Genomic DNA, 23,647 nt, shown 5'->3' with positions numbered 1-23,647 from the left:
CTGGCACAGCCTGGGACTAAGTCCTTTCATCCTGTCTCTGTTTGCCTGGGAGAAGAGGTCAATCCCCATGTGTGAGTCAACACATACAGGTAACAATGGAAACTACTGCTGAAATGCAAAGAGTAATTTCATTACCTCACGAACACCGCTGGGCAGCAGAGACACGCTGGGCCATGGGCTCTGTTCAGCTTAGTTCATCCTAGTGAAAAGAGACACACTGGAGCAGTGCTCCATTAGGCTCAGTTCATCCTAGCACACAGTGACAGGGGACCCACAGCCTGCCCCCAATAGCAAAGGGCTTTGCACACATGCAGTTTATCACAAGGCTGTATTTTTATGATATCTCACTTCCAGCGGAAGGCTCAAGCATGTCTATGAATGTGTTGTCTCTATACAGGAATTCTGCTTCTCAAAACCAGCAGAGGATGGACAACATTAGGCATAATAAATGGACACTCTTTCCCACTCTGACATTCTTAGAATTCCCAGCTGCTGTTTCTGAGCAAAAACTACTCCCTCCTCGCTAAATTGTCTGGTTTTAGCTCTTTCCTCCCAACACCCCACCTGGCTACAAACTCCCTTCATCCTTGTTTTTAAATGAAGGGTTTTGGAATGAGGAAGAGAAAATGCAACCTTGACGCTTTATATGGAATTATAAATGAGTTCTATGTCACAACTGCATCACGCCTTGAAAGCTAATTAGTTGAAAAGTTCCATTCACTCTCATATTTGTTCTCTCAGTATCGGTGGTACCCGTAGAGGCATCCTGAATGGAGCCATTCCTGGGAGCAGGGCTGTGCAGGCTGGGAGGCACAGCAGCTCTGAAGTGCTGACATATGTTATACACCATAGGCTGCACTAAAAATTAACACCCAGGTCATTTGATCTCTTCAGAGGAGTTTAATGAGCTGTGAGTTATTACATAATTTGGTCCCAGGTTATTTGCAGATGCAACTATTGTAGCTGAAGCACTTCAGCCAACAAATCCAGTCACTAAATAAGTAACCTTTTAACAATTTTAAGTCTGTGAATCATTTCAATGAGCTTGAAGAATGCAGTAATTAAGAAACAATGAAATGTTAAAGTAGTCTAAAGAACATCTTTCTCCCTTATTTATTGTGTCTATGTTTCTAAACTTTCCCTATGTAGCCGTGCATGATTCTTTGCTGCCAACAAACCTTATGACATTGTGAGGGCTCAGGCATGAGGACACGTGCATACAAATACACAATACAGTATAATACACAAATTTGTACAGACATCTCTCGAACAGAGCTCAAGTACTAACATCAGGAAAAACTCTGCACTAGATTGCAATTCAGTAACTATCCTCTGTGGAGTTAGGTGAAGAGAAATATCAGAGTTATTTGCAGCAATGCCATCTGGTGATTCTCAGTAATATTACACTTCTGCTTAAAAGCAAAATAAATAAAAATCACAAGGAACTTGTGCTGTGTAGCCAGCAGGTTAGAGAAGGACAGAGAGTTACCACAGTATATGCTAATTATAGTCTTTCAGCTGAGCAAACAATTTTCCTTCCATTCATTGGAACATCTGATCAAGACAAGTGGAAAATCTCTAAGGGGCTGCCTAGCCAATTAAAAATAAATAAATAACTAAATAAATAAGCATATAAAATTCAAGCAAGTCTAACAACTGACTTGTGCCACACAGAATTAAAAAATAAAATAAAATCCTGTGGATAAGGAAGCTGTAACAAAGTGTATGCCAGATGCAAGTCATTTGGATTCCTCAGAGCTGCCTTTTCAGAGATTGCTCTGTTGAAAAAGAAGCAAGGAATTAGGATTTCACATGTGATTTCCAGTTGAAGCTAGGGTTGGTTTCTGGATCTGTACCAAAATTAAGATATTTCCACAGAAGGTCTCAAGAAATATAACTACATTAAGGCCTTCATGCAGATGTTGAAACTTAAAATAAATCTGAAGATTGTAGAAAACTGTTTGACAAAGAATTTACATGGTTCATTTCCTCTCTGTCCTTGAGTAATCCTAAAATGGGTTCTGCCTTTGGATCTGCTATCAAATTGCTTAAATCAGCATTTTAAAATGTTTTCCTGTACTAATGAAGATCTGACCTTGGAGGAGAACATTGTTTCCAATTTCCAAGGTGTCTGTAGATAGTAGGAGTTTCATGTCGTCTATCCCAGTAGTCAGCTTGATGAATGTTAAGCTCCACATCACACCAAAAAAACACCATTTTTATGAAGCCAGTGAAGGTTTTAATGAGAAATTCAGAAAGGGTGAGAAAAGGACTTTATTTTGTAAGCCATGGTCTAATTATTTTTTTCACATCTGAAAACATAGTTTGGAAGAGTTTACAGCAGTCTCAAAAGTTATGAATGCGTTTCAAATACAGGGAATGAAAAACCAGTATTACCCTTTGGTATTCTATCTTTACTTACTATTCCTATTCTTTATTTGCTTGATACACTTCTTAACATTTGGGCTAAGGCTCATAGTGAGGTAAAAATGTGAGAATGATCTTAATTATTCAAAACCATGAGCTTAAAATGTCTTGAAGGAATACGTTGTCTTACTTTGTGAACACTTCCAGGAACACAGAACAACTCGGTTGTTTTGTTGAGACAGCACTTGTTTGGTTGATTTCTCCAGCTGTCCAAACAACTTGGGACATCTCCACAGTTGAAAATGGGTAAATTATATCCTGCCCCACCAACTCTGCCAACTCTGTATGTCTCTCATGCTGAGGAGTGCCACGTTGGGCACACACTTGAGATGTGGCCTCACCAGGACTACACCTCCTTCAAACATCCAGCTGTGCTTTGGCAAAGCCTGGCATGCAGTCAGCAGTCCTCAGTGCAAGGATACACTGCCGTGTGCTGCTCAGCTTGCTGCTCTGTAAGACCCTGTTGGCCTTTTGACATGCTGGGAGTAAGATGGCCATCAGACCTGTGAGCTGATAGTCTCAAATGAAATGGGAAAAAGCATGATTTTAGAGGAGAAGGAGAACTTCAACAGAAATCCCTACTGTTCTTGTGCAAAGAACTATTAAGTGTGTTTCTTGTCAAGTGAAGCACAAATAAAGAGGATGCAGGGATTAGTTACTTAAAATGTAATGTTTCATTATTTTTTAATCTTGCATTAATTTCGTTACAGATATGAAAAATTTTGTGGAAGCTCTTTGAATATGTTTGTATGGAATGTGCTTAAATTCATTTTTCTATTAATTCATTTCTTTTGATTATATTTCCCACACAAAAAGTGATAATCATTTCCAGTGCTCAGATTTACACAGTTCTCCCTAAAGGTGTACAGAGCATGTTTGGATTGGAACTCTGCTTTAGTTTCAGACTAGGTAGGTGTGTTATCAAATGCACCACTACTGGAGTTTTTTGTAGGGATGTTCAGGACCCCAGTTTCATGGAGACCTCCCAGTGTGCTAATGCAGTGAGAGAGTCCTGATCCCGTGATTGTGTACTCCACTCCTGCTGGTGTGCACGTTCTTGTGGAAGTGCCCTGATGGAACCTGCAGGATAACCCTGAATACCATGCCTGTGTATTACAGCACCTGAATGTCCAGCATCTAGCTGAGAAAAAATGCTACTTGATCTACCATAACAAATGTACAGGAAGTCATTACAAGCAAAACAGTAATTTAAAAGTTGTTCTGCTGACTGAGCACTGCATACCTCAAGTCTCATTAGCTGAGAATTAACATTTTTCTAAGCCCATAAACAAGTGTGAAACCTCCGTGATTTTGCCACAATCCGAGAAGCAACAGATTATGGCGAACAGTCTCTGCTGTTCACTGCTGCAAGGCAAGTCTGCCCTTTGGCAGGAGCTTGGGCTGGCTGACAGGTCTGCCTCAGACAAGGGCAGCAGTTCAGCTCAGCTCTGGTGTCCTAAGAGCAAACTCAGGTGCAGGGCAAAGCTGACGTGATTTCAGCAGCTCTGACTCAGCAACCTTGTGTGTCCGTGGTTTTAGGGACAGTGTTACCTGACTTGAACACAGTGGTAGTAACCAGCCTTCTTTGAAATATGGCTGGAATCACATCACAAGGAAGCAGGTTTCCCACAGCAGCACCAGCTTATAATTGCAAACTAATGGGTGGAATATGCAGTAGGATTTAAAATAAAATAAAACCACAGTCCTTTTCCATTTGTAAATTGTGAGCAGGCAATATAACTTTTATCCCAAAATCTTGTTCTTAGGAACTGGTCATTGCTCTAATTCTCTGAACTCTGAAAATTTGAGATACATCATTCCTTAGCTGAAGAGCATATAATTAAATTTTCAGTTTATGGAAAAGTACAACAAAGACCAGAATCTTTCTTTGTTCCAGCTTATTTCCATTGCAGTGTTTTTGTGATGGCAGTGACAGAGATGAGCTGAATCAGTAGTTGAAGACATGCCCCAATTTATATAATGAGATCACATTTTGAGTAATAATTCCTGCCATTTTCCTAAAATAGACTAATGTGCTTTTAACTGCAGTTGTCTTTTGGGAAGCAAGGCCTGTTTCCTGAAGAGGCTATGCTTAATTAATACATCCAGCGTGTAAAAAGACCTCAGGCTTTTATTTTTAGTTTGTGTACTGTCCAATCTCCAGCCATGTGCAGGCACTCACCTGCACTAATTTCCACATCATTCCTTTAAGAAAAACCTCAATATTTTGGTTTTCCCCAGATATAATACTTGCAAAGCTCTCTTGAGCCATAGGATTTTATAGGAAGTTACAGATGAGATACTTGGTGATAATGAGCTTTTTTAAGTGACTGAATGATTTTTTATTTCAAAAAACTAAGAATTTTTAATAAGCGTGTTTAATGAGTACAGCTCTACAGGGCCCCCTCTTGTAGTGCAGCAATTTGTTTGGATCCATTATATTTCATCATGTCAGTAATTCCCATTTTGGAGCTCAAATATGATGTATTAGGTACTGAATACTGTAAATAATTGCACTTTTTCATGCTTCCTAAATACATGTTTATGCAACAGTCTAACAGTAATTGGCTCTTTGAAGCTATAGTAGACTATGGGGTGCGTACATTATTAACCACTCTCTGAAACAAACACTGCTTTGTTTCTTTAATAATATGACAGACAAACCCAAAGGAAATGTGGCAGCAAAGAAAACTGTGCATTTAAAAAATTGCAGAACCTCTGAAATATACACAGAGATGTGATTTACTCTTTTTATTTCTTGCTGTTTCACCAGTCTCACTGCACTGCTTCTTACAGTGCTCAATAACAAGCACAAGGCAACTCAAATACTGGGATCTGGAAAACACCTAATGCTATTTTGCAAAGAGGGACAGTCTCACTGCCATCAGGGTCTAACAGTTCCTTTTATCAAATGCATACTGTAGGCAGATGTTGGTAATCTGTTCTAATGCCACAACCTTTGTCTGGCCTCTCAAGGGGGAAATGGATGTGTTGGCCTTTGGAAATTGTTTTCTCTTACTGAATTTAGCTTTGATCAGATGGGAGAGTGCTAAATTGCATCCCACTTAAAATGCAGTAAGCCATCTAAGCAGAGCAATTCCTAGTTGCTTTGATCAAGGATTTGAGCTAAGCTATCAGAGGAGGGAAAAAAACCCTAAAAAACAATAAACGATACCACAGAACCAACCCTCTACTATGACAGATCTCTTGCCTATTCTGTTGAGGAAGATGCCTACTTTTTTCTCTGCACAGTCAAGATGATGGTGTCTTGCTAACCATTCTCTTTCCTGTAATAATTTTCAAATTAATTCTGTCTTTAGCTAAAGTAAAATATGTATCCCCTGGGAAGGTTTTGATGGAAGTCAGAATATTGTAATAGGATAGCAAAACAAATGCTGGCAGGCTATTTCTGTTTTGAATTTTTTTTCACTCAATTTCTTTTAACTTTCTTGTGAACTTCATGAAGAATCAAATAAAATTATGTAAATCTGTGGCAGAAAAAAACCAGGATCTACTAGACCAAAATAACCAAGCTATGAATATAACCTAACTCCTCCATAAGCCTCAATCTGACTGCCTCAGGAAGTCCTGAGAAAATCTGCTGCTTTCCATTTTGCATGATGGGTAATTTGTACCCAAGTGACAGAACAGGTTGACACCTGGTGCCATGGCCTTACGCTGTCTTATCTCACACAGCCCCCTGAATGCTCATGTGACATTTTACCATTTGCCTCTTTTGTTTGAAAAGGGGGAAGCAAAAGGAGAAGGGTACCAGAGAGATGGAGGAGGGGTGAAGTATTGCATCCGTGTTGGAAGCTCTGATCGTGGGATTGGCAGGGCTGCATGCTCTGATCTAGGTGAAGTCAGTTACTGTCTTATACATACTTCCAAGGAAGCTTGTCTTGCCCTATCTGGGTTGTTGCTGTGGGGGAGTTAGATGATGTTAGAAGTTAGATTAATACACAGCTAAGACCAAGATGTTTATTTTCCTTTCAGACAAAAAAAAAAAAAAAAAAAAAAAAAAAAAAAAAAAGGAGTCATTAGTTAAGATTTCCAATACCAGCACCAACATTCAGTGTTCCTTGATCTTCCTCTAGGACTTTCCCCACAGCCAAAAAGCTGCATCATGTTCACCCAGATGGGTGCAGTGTCATTTTGTGTAAATAGGCAGTTGTGTTTAACCTCACATGAGCTACCTGCAGGTTTAATGCTCAAATAGGCACACCTTGTCTACACAGACTCTGCAGCCTGCGGCACATCAACAGCTGTTCTGGTGTCACATACTTCCACAGATTGCACATGGTATTATGAGTAAGAGCTCCCTCCCATAATCTGATTTATATTTCCAGTTGTCCCTTTTCTGGACTTCAAATATGTGCTGCAGTCCTGAGAGCCTTTTTCTATTTCTGTCAGTGCTTATTAAGAACATAAGTGTGTACCTCCCTTTCGGAGGGTGCTTACTGCTACTTCAGCTGAGAAGACTCTCACTGAATGCAAAGGCTGGTCTTATGTCCTGTGAGTTTGGGTGGCATGGTCAAGGAATACCTGTAGGGTGAAGGGGTACTGAACCTGAAAACATGGGGTTTGTAATTTTTTTTATTTATTTAATAGAATACAATAGCCACCCTACAGGTGGCATGCACCACTGGAGAAAATGTGTATCTGTAAATAAGTAGCAGTTAAAGCAGTTTTTACTCTTAACACTTTTTTTTCCTAATTCAACATACCTGCTTTCATTGAAGGGAGAAGAGTTTGATGGTTAAGTAAATAAAGGTGAGAAGAATTGCCAAGGACAAGGAGAAGGACAAAGGAAAAAAGCAGGTTTTGAGTAGCCAAGTAGGTCCAGAAGAGTTTCATAAAACAGAATTGTGGCCTGCGCTTCAAAAATCATTCATTATGTCAAATCAGTAACACCTTTCCCTGCGTGAATAGTTGATGCTGAGAAACAGATGCATGGAGCTTTTAACCTGATTTTTTCCAAAATACTTTGTCTTCCCCTTATTCCTTCATCATGGATGAATTGGTGTGTAGACTAGGTGGAGATGATGTGCTGTCTAGCACATTTTATTGATGTTATTTGAGCTCCCAGTGTAGTCCATTTTTGACATTTATTTTAGAACATATTTTCTGGTTGTGATGAGAATCCAGATTTCCTGCTGGCAAGAGATATGGAGGGATATGAACTGGTCATCAAGTTAATGGTGTCCAGAATCCCTTTATTGCCTTCAAAGTGCTGACAAAACTAGTGAATGGAAAATAATGAACATGACAGATAAGTAGGCACTGGATAGAAAGCTTGAATAGCTATGGGAATTTTTGGGACCACAGCAGCAGTGTTGGAATTTGATCAAATGAAGGGGAATGCTTTCCCCCATCTGTTCTGCAGATATATCCCTTAATATTTTAAGTACAATATTGCAGATCAGAGCAGTCTGTTAAGTTCCAAAGCTGAGATGTGTCTTTCTTTTCCTGCAAAATTTGCTCACTGAGGGTCTAGTTGTGTAAGGTGCTGAGTGTCCTCAGCTGCCACCATCACAGAATCAGTTCATGATTTCTGTATGCCTTGTGTCACAGAAACATCTGGCTCTTCTGTTTCACTGCCAGTGCCTTTATAACCAGAGGAGTCTGGGGCAGGAGCATGAATCTGTTGGAATCCAGTTTAGAATATTTTTTTTAGAAGATAAAAATGTATGCTTTTGCTGTTGAAATCTTAAACCGGGCAACTGAGATTCTAGGGCATAATACAGACATGGCTTGCAAAACAATTTCCAGGGAATCTTTTCAGATTTGGGGGTTGGTTGTTTTTTGGGGGTTTTTTGGGGGGGTTTTTTTGTTTGGTTGGTTGGTTTTTTGGGGTTTTTTTGTTTGTTTGTTTGTTTTTTGGTGGTTTTTTTTTTCATTATGCTGCTAAAAAAAAAATAGATCCTGAGAAGCATCAGTGAGGTAAATATTTATACTTCCCCTATCCTGCAGTAGCAGGCAAATCTGCGGCACAATAAAAACTGTTTTGTTTTGGGTTTTTTTTTACCCAATGTCAGGATTGTTTCTGTCACAACTATAAATGGAAGAGATTGACTGGGCAACTGTATCTTTCCTTCTCCAGGATTAGTAAGGAGGTCATGCTCAGCAGAATAAGATGGAGAAATACTGGGTGCCTTGCACCTGTTGTCCATACCACCATGTTGAGAATTGACCACTGCCACAGTATTTCACAAATGTGTGCTAAACAATGATAAAAAGACCACCCATTGCAAACTAGCATTACTCCATTAAAGGGGTTGTTTCAATTTGCACTGCAATCATGTGCACTTCTCCCAGACCATTTGTTGTCTCCTCCTCTGCACATTAAGTTTGGTACATGCATGTCTTTCAAAGAACTGGCAAAAAACTAACTTTGCCACCTATTGCTGATGTGGAGAGGAAACCTCACTCCATCTTGAGACAACTGCCTCTCCAGCAGGCATGGAAAAGTGTCAGAAACTCGTTTTGGGTGGCATTCTGGCCAATGCCTAGATGCACAAGGACAAAATTTTTTTTATCAAAGCCAAAACCTATGTAATTGAACTTGTCAATAACCATCACTAATTTCCAAGAAAAACCCTAGTGTGGTTATCAAACAACAGAAGTATGGTAATTGAGAACATGTGACATTAATCATGGGTGCAGGATTAGGCATACCCACCTGGTCTAGGCTTCCTTTTTCTCACTTTCAACATGACAGTAACTAATCTGGGGCCTGAGGCATTGTCAGCTTCTGACACTGAAGTGTACTGGCTGTATCAGCATCATCTGGCAACATCTTTTACATCTAATTTTATTCTCCTGAAAAGTCTATTATTATTATTGGAGCATGACTATATTCTTCTTGGGAGAAAAAAAAAAAAAAAAGCCCAGGGAAATTATTAATTCAAGCTGTCAGCAATATCTAGCTCATTCATATTGTTATGAAAAACATTTCACTTGTAAAATAAAACTGGTGCATGTTTGCCTTTTGATAACTTATCAGGTACAAGTGGGTATCTTTCTACTGGGGTAGTTTGTAGAAATTTTGTAAAATCCAAATTCGCATACATATTCCTAAAATTGCAGTAAGTTACAAAATTATGACTTCTTGTCAAAAAAAGGAAGGTGTTGCATTTCTTAAATAAGATTAAGTGAAAATAAGTTCACATTGCGAAAGTGGTAATGTCATTAAATAATTTTACAGAACAAGGCCTGCTAATGCCTTGTGTGCTGCTGATGCAGGTCATCTGCCAGTCAGCTTTCTGCTTATGCTTCAGCTGCTTTACTGATTCTCATCAGTTTGTCTGCTTAAAATGTGTTTTTATAAGACTTTTTATTTCATACACTTTGATTCATCTTTACTCTCACTGCAGATTTCCTATTTAACTCCACTGAATTAATATTCTAATACTTGTTGAAGCTGAAGGCAACTGGCATGTCTTCTCCTGGAGTTGTATTTACACTGATTTCTCTGGTGCAGTCTCTGACGACTTCCCACAATAATCAAGACTGAGCTGTTTGCCATGCTTCACAGAAGTGGTTAGTTAATGAAGATTTGTTTGGGGATAGGCTGGAGCTAATGGCATGGCTCATTTCCTCAATAAAAACTGCTGCTTAGTAAATTGTATCTGATGACCTCATGACACTCATGTCAGTCACCGTTTTTCCTAGGACATTTATTCTGATTTTTACAGATAGTGGCTTTCCAACCATTCTTTAATACAATTTTAGAGAAAACTAATGATGTGTCTGTAATTAACCTAATGTCATAAATTTTTGTCTTTCATCTTTTGCTGCCTATGAAAAATATAGATGTCTTTTAGCTTGTCAGCCAACAACACTCCTCCAGAAGTCAGACTCCACACTCTTCAGACAGTATTTAGAAGCCCATCATTTATATAGTCATATTTTATATCAGCTAAAAGCATTATTGCATAATGTTACTGGTGTGCAACACTCCCCACTGTGCACAGGCATATTAATCACCTATGGCTGTAACAGTCATTTCCTCTAAATTTTGCCTATATTTTAATTTTTTGGTGTCCCCCAGTTGCACCCTTCTGGTTAGCTCGAAGAACTCCTTTTCAGTTCCTAGTCCAATGCGTTGTTGGGCAAACAGGGCAGCTCCAGCAGATGAGTGTCATTCCTGTCTGAAGAAAGGGAATGGGTTGCAAGCCGGAAGTGAAGAGGAAATGACAGTGTTTCAGTTCTGGCAACTTGAGAGATTTTTCTAGGAAAAATTTTACTAGATTTTGCTAGGAAATCAAATTTCCTTTTCTCTTTTTTTCCTTTTTGTGTTTTAATTAGTAGAATTATAGTGGGACCATCTCAGCAGAACGGATATGGTGGCTTGTAGAAGTAGAGCAGGTAAGGTTACCCACCCAGTCATGAACTATGAAACCATCATGTTTGCAACTTCTGAAAGGGAAGAAATGGGGATAACTAGCACAGACTGTGTTTAAGGAAAGATCATTGCTAATCTGTAAGCATACAATACCCGTGTTTTTTCCTTAGTTCTTTTTAACTGTATATAATTATCTTTCAGACAAGCTGTCTTTTTTCACAGCTTCTTTCTTTTATTGCCTTTTCTTCTGATTCTTTTTCATGTTGCTAGTTTGAATAATTATGTAACTGTTTCTGATTTTTGGAAAGGAGAAGCACTGAGGTGGATTCCACTTGTGTAGTGGGCTCACAGTCCCTCTGTCACCAAACTCAGCTGTTGGCCCATGGGCCAGCAGTGCCCACCTCTCGCCATTTCGTTGTTGCTGTTTCACTGCACTCAGTAGCATCAAGGGCAACCCCCCTCCCCTTCTTGTTAAGCTAGATATCCCTGTTGTGTTAATGAATCTTCTATATCTTTTCTGAATTCGTATTTCATCTCATTAGCACCATTTCCACTTGCATAGGGCAGCAATGAGAAAGCTCCAGGCCATGCGTTCCTTGCAGAAACAGAAGTTTGCAATCACAGGAGTCCTGTTGTGTTAGTAAAAACAGGAGAATTTGCGTCACAACAATGTGAGGAGGCAGAGTTCAGGTCAGGCTGGCAATGAACCATTACAAAGATGTTGCCTTATCAGAATAGCATTTGAGCTGAGGCTATTCAGCATTGCATGTGTGAAATTCAGTGATTTTACTTCTTAAAATGAAAAATTATGTTAAATAAAAGTTAGCTGGCTGTTGGAGAAGTGCTTTGGTAATTTGGTGATTGGTAAGGCAATCCCAATACCCCTTTCCACTGTCTAACCTTCAGGGGAAAAAATTACTGGCTTCATAGAACTTGGTCAGCCACATCTCCATTTTTCTTAACATGATCTTTGTTTTACATGGACTAGATTGAAAAAGCAGATTATGCAAGAATGCTTCTTCTGGCCACTTGAGGAATTTAACAGCAGAATAATAACTAATTCCCCATCCTGCATATAATTATGGCAAATTCTGCTGAGAGGATCAATTTTCTCCTGTCTCCATTCTCCCTTTATCTAATCATATTCAGCAGGAAGCTTTGCCAGTAATCTGGCTGGCTCAGTTCCACTTCATGATAGTTCTTTTACAAAAAATCTCTTCTTGAACAAGTTGTTAAAAATACAGTACAATTACAGCATATTGTGTTCTTCCAACTTGCAGATTTTAAGATGTAACATTTATGGCTAAAGCAAGGCCTGTGGTTCATTCAGATGCATGAACTGTGTGGCACAGGGTCCAGTTTTTTTATAACTGCATTTGCACATGTTGATTTATCTCATTTGATGCCTTCAGGGAGCCCTCCACTTACTAATAGGTCAGAACTAGTCATAAGGCTCTGCTCCAGCACAAGATACAAAACTGTTAACTAGGTTTGAAATAAATACAGTTCCTTTTACAAGAATTAGGATGATAATACCAGCAGTAGTTTGAATTAAGTGTCGTTCTGATATCTGAAAAGTTATGAGTTAATCCTTTTTTTCTTTCGATGTACCCTAACTGAAATGTTAAAAACTCTTACTACACACTGAAGGCAAAAATGTTTCCAGAGCCAAAATTAATTTTGCCCTGAAATAAATATATCCTAGATAATCTTCTTTGTATATCAGAAGTAAGCCCATTAATCTCATATCTTTTGAAGCAGAGCAGCTGAGGATATCTGTGAAATCACAACAAAACCGTGCAGGTGTGCTTAGTGCTAGTTCCTCCATGGCCTGAGTGCCTCGCAGGCTGTCATGTGTGACCGTGCCATGCTGGAGCTCGCAGCAGCCAAGGCACAGCTCTGGATTTCACAGCTGCAGGCAGTGCTGAGGACAGACAGTTCTGAGGAGTGAAGTTCAACTGAGTGTGAACTGCAGCACAGTGTGATCTGCACCAGGGTGCACTTTGTCTTTCTCTTTTCTGGAGGTTGTGCAACTGCCTCGATACCATCATCCCCCTCATGTGCAAAAATGAAAACTGTTCTCACAATGTTTAGAAAAACAGGAATAGTGGAATGCTTGGAAAGTCACAATAAGCCAGCATTGCTGAAAGTGAAACAGTGGATGTTATCGGCTGCACCTCCTGCTTCCAAGGAGACTGACATCTGTTCCTGGAAACAAGCAATATGAAATTACATTTTTGATTTGGAAGGTTATTAAAATACTTCAACAGGTGCTCTATTTGAAATGTGCCTGTTCTAGCGCAGAGGTTTGCAAATTTGTTATTAACAGTGCTTCTTTTCCTGAAAGTTGTTGTGCCTCAGTTTTGTGAATTTTTTAATTTGTCAGCTCTATTCAATCTTGAAAGATTTCTAAATGGACTTTCCTGTCTACTTTCCTTGCATCAACAACTTGCATCACTTCCACCCCTAATTTAGTGCACAAATTGGTCCGAGGCAGAAAGTTGCAGTATAAATCCACATTTCCGTGAAGGATACCTGTTTGTGCTTTTGACAAAGGATCATCTCAAATTGGAAATGGATAAATGAGAACTTTCTTGGAAGTAACTGCAAATGTGGGTCACAGCTTTCCAGCAGACCAGTGATGAAAATGAAATGTGGCTGCTTCCTCCTCTGACCCAATTGTTCTTCGTTACCATCAGCAATAAGCCCTACTGAGCAGTGCTGCAGCTCTCTGGCTTTTTAAATTCACACAGAGTGAGATCACTTTTGTGAGGCCTGCGAACAGCTGGTTTTACTTATGCATATATGTCCATGTTGGAACAAAGAGAATCACTTAAAGCAAATAGCTAATAATTTCTTCCAGAGATCTTCACTTAAGTTATGGATGTCTGATTCCCTTAAACCCCTGTTTGTAGCAAGTATTGCTTCCTAGCAAAAAGACTACAGCAGAATGTAAGCACTTGCTGTCTTTCATGGTCATCTTTTTAAAAAAGAAAGATAATGCATAACATGTTCAACAAGATATTTCTCTTCCCAAAACAAAAGTTTTCTCACTTGCTGAGGGGAAAAACACCTCTCAAGTACCAGACCATGGTGATGTACTTTGTTTTTAAAAAAAAATATTTTGGAAAACAGATATTTAACTCCAGGGGCAAGTGTTTGCCTAAGCAAACTCTCTTGGGGAGCTGCAAGAGCAAATGTCAGGAAGACAAAGTAGTTACCCCATAGGACACCTATAAACCACTTGTTGACTCTTGAGATAGACAAGGAGACAGAATGGCATTTTTGTAAGCCTGGGACTAAAAATTAGGACAGTAGTGACAGACAAGGCAAGAAGACTTAGATGGCAAGCCGTTGTGATCTCTTAAGAGGACCCACCATGATCACAGGGATATTCAGCTGGGACCAGCTGGGAGAGAACCTCAAGTCTGTTATGTTTTAAGGTAGATCATTTTCATCCTATTCCTAATAGTGAGTTTCCCAAAAAGATCCAGACGAGCTTTTAAACTTGAAAAGATTTTACTAGACTTTTACCTGAGGTAGTAGGTTTTTAAAATACAGGAAATTCAAAGTGACTCAGCAAGATGGGATAGAAATGAATAAGACTGGAAAACATTTTGATGAAGAAGCTGTGAGTGGAAATTGCTCAGGAAGGCAGGCAAAAGCTGCCCTGTGAAGCTGGATTGTCCCCTGCGTTTGACTCAAAGCTCCTGTGTGGTGTTAAACAAGCAATTACCTGGAGGTATCAGAGCGACCCAGAATCACAGATTGGGTTGGATGGGACCTTTAAAGATCAGCTAGTTCCAACCCCCTTCCATGGGCAGGAGCATGTTTGCCTGATTTGAACTTGTTTCATAGTTCTCTGACTGGAGATGCTTATTGAATTGGTTAATTGCTGAGGTAGAACTGAAGTCACAGGGAGCTCTCCTTTGCATGTAGGAGATGATCACCTCCTACACCCAATCTCTACTGAATTAGTAGCCATTTTGGGAAAAAATAGCCAATTGTGCTGAGTTAAGGCTTATAAGGGCTGTGGGTTTTTTTACAGTTTGTGTACAGGGCATTTGTGGAGAGCATCCTCAAGGAAAACTTATGCATTATGTGCAGATAGATGGCTATATTGATTAGGCAGAAAAATATATAATATAGACTTCATAACTTAACTTCTGTCCTCTGATTGCTCCGCAACTTCAATTTAGTTTAAATTGTAGCTTATGCCTCTCTCTGTGTGGTTTTCCCTGGGATCTCCTATGTTTGGATTTCGTAACAATTTGTGTTAATAACGAGACTCTTAAGTCATTTCCACCGTCATATAGAGTTTGTTTATAGGCAGAAGATGCAAATGCAGCTATGCACTGTTGGGAATCTTATAGTACCTACAGGACCAGAGAGGTCCTCCAGTGTTTCCAGTATCCATTGGTGGTACATGTAGAGCACTTTTGTATGCTCTCTGTGCAGTATTAAATGGTCTACAGATTTAACCAATCATCCTAATAAAATCTCAAATATAAAAAATCTATTATTTTTAAAAAATCCAGAGACTGAAAAAGGCTGGAATCAAGTTGGTCCCATAAGCTGTTACCATTTTTGCATTGATTTGAAACCTTGTCACACACTAATTCACTAGAACACAGTGTAAACAAGGTTAAAAGTCAAGCATTTCAGGAAAGGTAGAAGTGGTGATAAGTAATATTTAAAAGAAAGGCTTAAACTTTGCTGTTTCAAACATGTTTGTCATTTCAAAGAGCTTCCAGCTTTAGCCTTAATACCCTCCCAGAATGCTTCCACTTTAAATTTGGCTCTACCCCCAGAAATAATTTCCTTCTTGAAACTGAAAACAGCAGTGACAGCTCTTCTGCATGTTAAGACGTCACTGTTTAAAATCTGATATCGCATATCCCTGCAGGCTCAGAAACTGGAGCTTTATATTGCTGCAGAAGGTTGATCTCCAGCTGCCTAATTGTTCTGTGCAGCTGCTTCTTTCAAATCCTATAAGGGCCTGATGTATCAAAGTTGAAATTATCAATTTATGCCATGAAAAGCTTTCATAAGTCCTCTATATCTGTATCTATAGATAGATATATTTGGGTTTATGATTTCAAAGCTTGATCCATAGAGAGTTGAGCATGTAGCAACTGTACAAGAAATTCTTTGAAAAGTGAAATACAATTTTTTTGGGTTTGTTTTTCTTGTAATATGTCTTCATTCAGGAAAGATGCAGTTTCAGAAGACTTGAGTCAGTGAAAACTAACACACCCTGACATTCACTGAGTGCCTTTTGATAGTATAGTGTAATGCAATATAGTGTTGGCTACAAAATATGTTTCTTGCACAGCTGTCCTTTGCATTCAGTTACTTGATTTCAGTAATAATGAAAAATAGCCTGTCCAAAGTAGTGTTTCATAACACACTGTAAACAATATAATTTGATCTCAACAGCATTCGGATGGTCAATTAAACAGAAAGTCAAGCCACCAGCCACCTGTTAAGTCCCTTCACTGTCCCTCCATCATCAAGAAAGCTTGCCCTGTGCTCAAGCACTCCCAGGGTGTTTTAGAGAAGTAAAGCCCAGAAGGTCACCCCAAGGGACTTCTGGGAGCAGAAGGATACAGGGAGGCTTGGGACCCTAGAGCCAACCAGCTGCTGACAACAGTCAGTGCTACTGCATTTAAAATCTGCTGAAGTTGTTGAATTTTGACAGATCTGACAACACTAATCATGTGTTTGGTGTTAAAAGCTTATGATTTGACGTAGTGATAGACCTGCATATCTTAACTGAAGGTTTTAATGGTACTTTGAAATGGAAAGGAAAACAGCCTCATGGATGAGGAAAAGGCCAAGGTATCTAATATCTTCTTTGTCTCAATCTTTGTAACATCAGTTGTTCTCCAGGTTCCCAGCCCCTGAACTGGAAAACTGGAGCAGGGAGCAGAGTGAAACCCCCATAATCCAAGGGGAAATGGTCAGTGACCTCCTGCACCACTTAGACTCACACAAGTCTATGGGGCCAGATGGGATCCACATGAGGGTACTGAAGGAGCTTCTGGAAGTGCTCACCGAGCCACTTTCCATCATTTATCAGCAGTCCTGGCTGGTACACAAGCACTTATGGTATCATGGTGTTCTACTTTTCATGTCCTTTTGGTTCACTTTAGCATTCTTCCACATTTTAATCAGGACAGAAAGGTGTAGTACCATGCAGGTAAGAGTTTCAGCATGCAAAATCTAATCACTTTTTAAAGTTCTGTCATTTTGGTCTTATCATCTTACATAATGTACAGAGGGATCCTCAGGTCACAAAAAGCATTGACACATCCAGAGAAAAGAGCAAGGTTCATACACCTTGCTGCAGGTTACCCATGTATTTACCATGTATTCCAGATTCACTTTATCACTTCTAAAAGTTTTGGGGTTTTTTTAGAACAAAATTTAGGATGACTTTGGGTTTATTTTTGAAAGAATAACAACATCAGTGCCCATTTCTGCAACCTAAACAAATAAAATTAGATGAAAAATCACGTGGGAGTTTAGGCCTTCATATTGATTTAGAAATACCTAGAACATGAGTTGAGTTGGAAGTTCTGTGTTTCAGCCATAAATGTAAATGTAGATTAATTTTGACTAAAAGGAAACTTGCCAAAGGCCACGAAGTAACATTGTTTTGAATGATACGCATGTGCTTGCTGCTGTGAAGTTTTGCTGAGATAAGGAGTGAAAAAGATTAAGGGTCAAAGTTTCCACAGCACCACTCCCATGTTTGTCAGTGGAGGGAATCCTAAAAATCCACTGCAGAGAAGAGGTAAACAGCTGATGCCTATGATTCAAAAAAGGGAGTCAGACCTTTGCCTGATATATAGACATACACTTTTTTAGGGCAATGTGGGTAAACTATTTTATAAGCAACTGTTAAATTGCTGTAACTTGTAAGGTTTGTCATTCATCTTGCTCTACTGAGTGTCTGGAAAAATAATTAGCCAATTATGCTTGTCATGTGTTATCTTAAACTATGACTGATGACTTCTGCTGACATTAATTTTAATACTTCAGGAAGATTTTTTTCTTCTTCTGTGGTTAGTTCTACTATTATGCTATTTGTGTCCTCTGGGAATTCTCCAGGTCGGAAGAGTTTTTGGTTGTTTTTTTTTTATATACAGAGAGATAATTAAAAAAGACTTTGTCGTTTCCTTTTTCATGTATCACTAGCTGTTTTATAATTCACTTAAACTACAAAATTTTACTAGTTACATAATCCTGTTCTTTGTCTGTGCAACCACTCTTCTGTAAGTTGAAAATCTCAGACTCTACCCATACGTGCTTAAAAAGATACTTGCACTTGTGATAGTATTAATTTTCAAAAATTGTTCCATAAACATTTTCAGAATGGACCTCCATAGTTGGAAATATGTGGAAAAAAAATTTTATGGTGATTTCTGAAATTTTGCTTCATTGCCATTGAAGAAAAAAACCATTTGTTTCTTTTCCTCACCAGACTATTTCCTGATGTGTTCAGTGTTGTGCATTTACGGCTTCAAATACCCAATTTAGTTTTATGATATACCTTCATGATTCCATTCCCACTTATAAAACTAATTATGATAGTACCCAGCACTGACATCGTATTTTTCATCCTTGCAACAATCCACGAATGAGAAAAGTAAGGATTATTGGCCCTGTATCACTGATTAAAAAACCTGAAATAAAAAGGGAATTGGAGCTTGAATTTTACTCTAGACCTTTTGATTCTAGTCTTGTGAGTGCTGATAATATTAAGCTTCCCATCTGAATACTAAAGTTTTCTTCTTCTCATAGTATTAGCACATATGCCATGGTTTGAAATTTGCCTCTATTTTAATTTCTGTTCATTTAATCACATTTCAATTAAGATTTTTTTTTTTAATATATAGTTACCTCAATAAATTGTTTTTCAATCAACATTAAAGCAGTGGTTTAGGAGTGAACTCACAGATTTTAAAGGTTCAGGAACTGAACAAAGCAACGTATTTCAAAATTTAATAGTTACACTTGTCTGATCAATACACTGCTAACAAAGATTGGGAAAGTGATTACTTAATTAAGCTTTGGCAGACTAGAGTTGTTTGTCATGACCTCGATGAAGACTAAAGAAATCAAGGATGCTCCCTGTGATAGCTGGACTTTTGATCCTCCTTAGAGAGAGAAATGGAAGAGATGAGGTTACTTTTTTTATATATGCATTAGTACATCTGCATGAAAAACTTTGTTCAGCATCTTCCTAGGGATCTTGCTTGTAACCTTGTTGTTATACCTCTCTTTTTTTTTCTGCTCGCCAAATTAAACCTGGTTCCCTTTGAAAAGCATTTGCCATCAGTGTTCAGAATCTAAATCTTTATGCAAAGAGTCAAGTTACCTAAGTGCTTTATATCTATCTGAAGTTTCTGGGTTTCATGTGAGATGGGAAGATTAGCATTTGCAGTTGATAAGTTAACTTTATTTCCTAAAAATGGATTAAATTCTTGAGTTTCTTATTTTTTGCAACACAAATGTTTGCACTCATGAGAAAATTCAGCTGACATCGTTTTGGGAAATCAAGGAAATAAATGGTGAAAACAGCTGTAAGGAAATTAATATTTGGCTAGTTTGCTTGGAGTACAGTGAATTTCTCAGTCAGAGCGGAGTTTCTATCTGCTACAACCATTAATTTTGCTGATTTACTGTAAACATTTTGAAATGGCATAAGAGAGCCTAATTTCCTGCCTTTCTCTTAGAAATAGTACTGCCTGATTCCCACATTCAGCCCGCTTCAGCTTAGAGTGTTTATTGGTAGTATTTATTGTTCTTGTTAAACCTGGGGTGGTGTTCTTGGAGCTACCACAGTTCACTGCAAAGAGGGACCCGCAGGTCTGTGAGGCATCCCTGAACATCAAAATTCCAAAGCTGCTTAGGTTGAGAAACCATCAAGATCCCTTGCCTCAGACTCTCAAAACTGGGAAGCTTGTGTTCTGGTTTGTGACTCGTGAGGTGTAGGTTATAATCTGTAGGAAGGAAGTGCAAAATTGCCTTGATTTTGTACAAGAATGAGAGTACAAGAATGATTCTTTTGTACAAGAATGAGAGTTTCGCTGAACAGGAGCAACTTTAAGCCTGGTGTAGTGACAAGATCAGGTAACAAGCACAGTGAAACACTAACTGGTGACACCAGAGAGCTGTGCTGTTCAGCTGGGGTCTCTTTATCCATCATCCCCGGGGCAGCTGCTGTGAGTCAGCAGCTGACCCAGAGCCCAGGAATGGTCTGCCTGCTCTGACGGCTCAGGAGAGGGAGGATAACTGGGTAGGACAGATCAACGCAGAGGGGTTATGGACGGGTAATTCCCATGCCTAAGGATGGGGGGAAGCACCTTCCAGCATGGGCAAAAAAGTAAAATGCCCCTAGACATCAGGAGTAGAGCCAGGATCTGTCCTGCTGACAGAACAGCAGACCCTACTCTCTGTAAAAAGCAAACCTGGAGAAATTTCTGTGCTTGGTCTTTTGGGGAAGTGAGTGAGGCAAAGTGGCAGGGCTTGGACAAAAAATATGAGGCTCTGATCAGCAAGTTGTGCTGCTGTATCATTGAAAGCTGTGCCTCAGCACTCCTAGCTTGCTACAAATTCCTTATGGTAATGTGCACAGTTACCAAAAAATAAAAAGATCTTTCTAAGGCCTTTTAAAAGATCTCTCTTTTTGAACTCTTAGGCTCATATTCATCATGTCCTGCAATTAATGCAGTTTATGTCATTTAGGATCTTACATCTGACCTGATGAGTCTTCCATTCTAATCATCACCTTTTGTCATGATTAGATCATTTAAATCAACATGCTGATCTGATTAAGTAATTCTAGTCTCAACCTCTACCTCAGATTTAAGGTGACAATACCTAAAAATATTTGACCTTACAGAAATGAAACTTTGAGTATCCAGTGGCATGTTTATAAATGTCCAGGAGCCAGTGCTAGGGGGCTTGATTATTACTGCTGAGGAGGTGAGAATTTTCCTTTTACTTGCTTGTTTTAATAGTCAGGATAGAACAGGAGAACATGTTCTTAAATCATTCTAGACAACTAAACTTCATTTTCTGTTTTATAACCCAAATAAAAATGTCATTTTACTTGTTTCCTGTTAACTCTCTCGAACATCTTGTGCCTCTGCCTTGGCCAAACAAACAGTCCGCACACTGTGGTTCTGTTGGACAACTAGAAACTGTTTACTCATTTTGTTGACCCAGTTCCAGCCAAGCAGTAAATGTGAAATACAAAAATTCAGATTGTCTTGGTCAAAGTCAGAAGAATCAGGTTTTCTGTAATATTTAGTTGCCAGTGCCCAGAAAAAATGGGTGTGAATACTTTCCAAAAGAAAAGCTTTAAACAGCATATGTGATTTTGAGGATTACCATGAGCAAGAGGATTATTATTTGAGAGACAAAGGGAATAAGAGATTACAGCACATTAAAAAAGAGTTGTTTTACATCAAAGGTGTAGGATGGTTACACACTTTGTATAATACAAGCCATTGGCCAGGGAGCCAGACAGTTGGGATTTAGATTGAGCTCTCAAGCTCTTTTAGCTTTTCTGATTTCAGCTCTATACAGCAGTGTCTGAAATATGCAAAGATGTTTGCATTCAGAAGTGAATTAAGCAACAATAATCAGCTTACAGATATCTGTTCTGTGATATACTGAAGAAAAGAGAAAAAATCCAGACATTTAGGTCAAATATAAAAAGCCTCTGGGCTGTTTGGAGTGAGCATCCAGTTGAATGATCACAGGAAGAAATTTCTATTAAACAGTTCGTCAAAATAGCCTCTTCTCTTTGGCAAAATGCATAACTCAAACATTTAATGTCTTCCATCTTGTCTTGAGATTTGTTTTCATCATCTGATCACAGCTGAAATCTGAAAAAAAAAATTTAGTGTGTACTTAAAAATTATTGTGCAATATACATTTAAGACTAAAAGTTTAGATTTTCTCATAAATTTTAGATTAAGAAAATTTATAATCAGCATTGATATGGCAATAGATCAATATGGTCTCGCCCAAAGGGCAGGAGCTTAATTCTCTTGCATCTCATTTTGCTTCCTCGTCCTGCAGATGTAGCATGTAACTTACTTGTAGGTCAGATTTGAGCCTCAAAGCTGTGACAGCATTCCTGTAAATATGTTTGCAGCTGAATGACAGTTCTACATTGTCTGTCCCAAGAGCTGAGCAGAGCAATTCATTAACTCTGAACTATCATCCAGCCATTTGACATATCCCTATGTGTATCCCAACCCTCTCGGGACTGGATTGGTAAGTTCCAGCATTCATCAAATAAAGCATCCAGACATATTGCAATAAGCCTACTGTTCATGTAATTAAATAAATGCAGGGAGCATGTAAATGAGTCTTTGGCAGCATGAGCCCTCAGCAGCAGCGGAGTTCGGAGTTCGGCATTCCACTTTTCCCGATGCAGTGATGTTCCCTGCGGCGCCCCTGGGGCCGGCCCGGTGGACGCAATGCCCAAAGTGTAAAATGCCATCGATTAAGGAAAGAATGTTTATCGTTCATACATCATCTGACAGGGTTTCCTTCCTCTGACAGGGTTTCCCTGGGCTGTGGCTGAGGCAGTAACAATAGCAGGCAAACACCAGAGGGAGTTATTGTTCTGCTGGAGAAAGGAGTGCCTCAGGACACAGTGTTTGTAAATAGTGCGAGGTTTCTACCCAACAAAAAAACGTTCAGGTGGCATGACTCCACAAAATGTAAATGGTGGAACCATTAATTCTAGTGATTTTTGAAAGAGTTGGTGTTCTTCACCAGTTTTCAGTGCTGATTCCAATATACTGCTTCTTTGTACCAAGCAGTTGCTGCATAACACCCACTCACCCTCCAGTAAATTTTTTACATCTCTTCACAATACCAGAGCCTTGCAGTTCAGTGTCAAGAGCCAGATGAGCAGGCAATAGGCAGTAATCTTTTTCACTTGTTTATTAAAGTAGTCTTTTCTCCTGGTCCATCCACACAGGCCCATACTCTGTCAGAGTGCCTGTGTCTTGACTGGTAAAGTCCACGTACCCTCAGAGTCCTGGTTCCTCAGAGTCCTGCATGTGGAAAATGACCAGGCTGCAACCACCTCCCCAGATGATCTAGACTTTCATGGAAGCAAATCTGGATACAGAGATAGGAAAGAAGCGCGTGGGTTATCTACATACTGGAAATAGGCTGCCCTTTCAGCAGCTATACCTGCATTTTTTGCCTGCTAAAAGTCTGGCTGCCTTCTGCTCATGAAGTTTCAGCTGGCCACGACCAGGAAAAGTGCATCCCCTGGGCTCTCCATAGAGAGGCTCTTGCAACTGCTCAATTTGCAGTAACTGATTGAAAGAAAACACAGAGTCAGCCCCAAGGTGAATCTATGCCAGTATCTTTTAGAAGAACATTTCAGTGAACAAACTGACCCAATTCCATTACACTTCACACAATGCTGGGGCAGGTGGAAAGCTTCTCCAATTTACTGCTGAACTTCCAAGACAAAGGACTAAAGTGGAGAGTCACTGTCTGCTTTTTCCATGCATGTAATGAATGCTTCTGCTCTGACTGCTTTTAGTTTCTGTTATTGAAAAGGTGCTTAACTTTCCACAGCCATTACACTGAATGTCACCTATGGAATATGAAGCAAAGATCAGTTCACCTGTCTTTTCAGCAGAAGACTTCAAAGCTCTTTTCTATTCTCAAAAGGGTATTCTGTAAAAATCACCCTTTCATTGATGAATATCAAAGTATATCCCGGCTGAGCCCGATGTTAAATTGTATACCTCTGGCTTTCACAATGCTGCCAAGGTGAAGGATTCTGCAACAAAACTATTTTTCCTAACAGCTTTATTGCAG

At 39.2% G+C, this 23,647-nt stretch overlaps 1 protein-coding gene across 8 annotated transcripts in view; it reads left to right on the top strand.

Annotated features, from left to right (window-relative positions):
• Positions 1-23,647, top strand: part of DLGAP1 (DLG associated protein 1) — a 403,833-nt gene that overhangs the window by 314,891 nt on the left and 65,295 nt on the right. The window lies entirely within an intron of this gene.

The sequence above is a fragment of the Chamaea fasciata genome, unplaced genomic scaffold (genome assembly GCF_029207755.1).
Source record: "Chamaea fasciata isolate MVZ Bird 193981 ecotype frontalis unplaced genomic scaffold, bChaFas1.0.hap1 SCAF_1, whole genome shotgun sequence".
Lineage (NCBI taxonomy): Eukaryota > Metazoa > Chordata > Aves > Passeriformes > Sylviidae > Chamaea > Chamaea fasciata.
This window is presented reverse-complemented; position numbering and strand designations above follow the sequence as displayed.